The sequence below is a fragment of the Petaurus breviceps genome, unplaced genomic scaffold, assembly GCF_028583685.1.
Source record: "Petaurus breviceps papuanus isolate PSGF00001 unplaced genomic scaffold, PetGlider_PUasm1.0 90847, whole genome shotgun sequence".
NCBI lineage: Eukaryota > Metazoa > Chordata > Mammalia > Diprotodontia > Petauridae > Petaurus > Petaurus breviceps.
This window is the reverse complement of record NW_027187360.1, coordinates 6,661,563-6,664,793: the sequence shown is the minus strand read 5'-3', so window position 1 is coordinate 6,664,793 and position 3,231 is coordinate 6,661,563. Positions and strand designations below refer to the sequence as shown.

The 3,231-nt window shown below is 43.0% G+C and overlaps 1 pseudogene; it reads right to left on the bottom strand.

Moving 5' to 3' along the window:
- Positions 1-214: 214 nt before the first annotated feature.
- Positions 215-1,206, bottom strand: LOC138149594 (proteasome subunit beta type-4 pseudogene; annotated as a pseudogene).
- Positions 1,207-3,231: the final 2,025 nt, after the last annotated feature.

The following is a 3,231-nucleotide window of genomic DNA, read 5'->3' as shown; positions in this document are numbered from 1 at the left end:
CACACATATTGCATACAAACATTTGCAGGGGAGATGTCTAAATTTGGGAATCTCACGTTTCTTTTGAGCTATTCCGATTCTGCTTTGCTCATAGAGCCTCTCACATTCTTTAATACTGGCATGTCATGGCAAGTGTTCCTGTGCCAATGCCTCCCATGTCTCACAATCACTTCCAAAGTTCTTCAAAGAGACCTTAAGATTGTCCTTGTATCACTTATTCTTTTTTTTTTTTGGAGGTCCAGAATGATTTATTTCCTACCAATCTCTTATAAAAGGAAAAAGTCAAATCTCAAGTCCTGGGGCAGCCAACATGGCCTTAATAGCAGAGCCAGGAATAGTTAGGACCCAATAGCCGAGGCTGGAGATAAAACTGCATCACTCAAAGCCACTGATCAGGTGGGCAATATCCCAATTGGTCTCCGCAGACAGAGGTCCCTCCACTTCAACTCCTTTCTCAGTCACTGTGGCAATTTCAAACCTGTTATAAGATCGGGCATCTCGGTAGTACAACACACGCATGCAGCGCTCCACCAGCTCCCGTGCCTCTGCCTGGCTTAGAATTGGCTTCTTTTCCAAAATCTCTCGCATCAAGGGCTGGGCCAAGTAGGCACCATAACCAGTGGCCAGCGTAGGGGCTTCATAGGCTACACCAAGCATGTCCACATAGCCGAGGAAGCTTTCCCCATCAGCATAGCCTCCAATGACCATGGTGTTCCAGAGTGGGTTCATCTTGGAGCAGTGGCTGTACATGGCTCTCGTCAACCAAGAATGGATGGCTTTGGGGCTATAGCTGTGTCCATCACCGAGTAGCTCTTCGTCAATCACCATCTGGTCAATGACTTGCTTCACATACTGGAAATCAGCATAATCCCCTGAGGCACCAAGCATGGTATTGTTGTTGACATGCATGATTCGAGAGATATTTCGGAAACGAGCCAGGGAGCCATAGGAACCCAGCGTATCAGCTGCAATTATTACGCCTCCCTCAAATTTCACACCTAGGACAGAGGTCCCTGTCACCATTGGGTTCTGCGTCCGAATAATCGGGCTTCCGAAGACAGTGGTGTCCGGCCCCGGGAGAGCTCCTGAGAGGGGCGGGATGCGGTAGAACTGGCCCGGTGAGGGGCCCCCGGCCCACAAACCTAACCGCGGCTCCAACATAGACTCCATCTTAGTCATTCTGAGGAGGGGAAATCTGTATCACTTATTCTGACCTCCATGGTAGTGTGCTTTGTGTGAGTTCTCTGTAAAACAGTCTTAGGTAAAGGTATGTTAAGCATACAAACAATGTGACCAGTCCATCAGAGTTGTGCTCTCTGCCATAGGGTTTGAATGTTTAGCAGTTTAGCTCAAGAAAGGAGCTCAGTATCTGATACCTGATCTTGCCAAGTGATCTTTATAATCTTCCCAAGACCATTCGGATGGAAATCAATTCAATTTCCTGGCATGGTATTAGTATACTATCTGGGTTTCGTAATCATACAGCACTGAGGTCAGCACAAAAGCTCTGTAGACCTTCAGTTTGGTAGGCAGCCTAATACCTCTTCTCTCCCACACTTTCCTTCAGGGTCTCTCAAACACTGAGCTAGCTCTGGCAAAGCATGTGTCAACCTCATCATCTATGTGAACATCCCTGGAAAGTATCCTGCCAAGGTAAGAGAACTTATCCACAGCATTCAAAACTTCTCCGTTTGCTATAACTGATAGTTCCACATACGGATGGTGCTGTGCTGGCTGGAGGAGAACCTGGATTGTCTTGGTGTTAACTGTCAGGCCAAAATTAGCACAAGTGACAGAGTTGATCCATATGAATTAAGCCCTCTCCCTGCCCTATTAATCTCGTCCCCAGGGAAGTACCTGAAAGAGCAGGACCAGAGTCACAACTAAGCATTCACACACAATTTAGAGGAAAAAACCTTCTTTTCCTACAGCCATTCACAACTTTGCTCCATGCGTTTATCACAGTCTACTTTCTAACCTCTAACTAGAGAACTGGACAGAATAAATCTTATAACTAAGCAGCATGAGGGTTTAGTTTGCAACCTTTGCATTTCTGTAAAAATGAGAATCCAGTTGACGTCATGATTCTCAGTGGATAACATTATCCATTTGCTTTATGATTTAGGGGCCCACGATTTCACCAGTGGGAAGGTTTCCTTTGCCAGTACAGATTTCAGCTTCTCTGTGGGATGGCTTTAATGAATAGCTATGGCTGAAAAATTTATCATCCCATAGCTAATGCAATGGTGTTCTTCCCTGAACAGAATTAGAGTGGTCCTCAGACAAAAGACATGTGATCTGGTCATCTTTGAAGCTTTTGGGGTGCTTCTCTAATATAGTCTTTTAGGGTTACTTCATTACATAATGAAGAGCAGGACTCTTAAACGGAAAACTGCTTCCTCAAATTACATACTTCTCCCAATTCATCATACCAACAAAGATCAACAGATTTTATCATCAGCACAGAAAGTGGTCCTAAATGTCACATAGAGTCTTGAAAAATATCACACTGCTGAGCACTGCTTGAACATTTTCTCACATTTCTTCCTCCAAATGATATCTCAGGTCCTTCCTAAAGATATTTATATTTCCAAAACCATAAATAGAGAACATAGGACACCCATGTGCATTTTGCTCAAAAAAAATGAAGGAAAATGTTTAAACCTGTATTTGCTTCAAGTGGTCCACAGTTCATGTGCAGCCCATGTCCATTGGTATGAGATACTCTCCTTATTGGTGGAGATCAATGCCACATGCCTGCGTGAGGGGTGTGGCATACTTTGTAAGAGCATGAGAAAGGAGAGATTCACTCTCTTTGACCTCTTGAGTCTGTTCAAGTCTTAACATTTGCTTTAGACTTCCTTTGAGTTTCTTTTGTAGTAAGTAGCCTCAGGTACTTCTGGCTTCCAGAGAGAAAATGGATTATGCAAAACTCCACATAAGTTTGATAAAGGGAAAATAAGACTATGGGAAGAAACCAACATGAGAGGAATTGGCAATCTTCATCATATTACTATTCCCTGCTTGCTTCACTAAGGACTTGAGGGAACATCCCCTTAGATGCAATGATGCAATCTTGCAATCTCTCTCTCTCTCTCTCTCTCTCTCTCTCTCTCTAAGTCTCTTTCTTATCTTATTTTTTATTTTTTTTTTTTTGTATTTTTTCTTCTTTCTATTTTCCTTTTGTTCTGTTTTTCTTTTTTTTTTATTATTTTTTTTTTTTTTATTTCT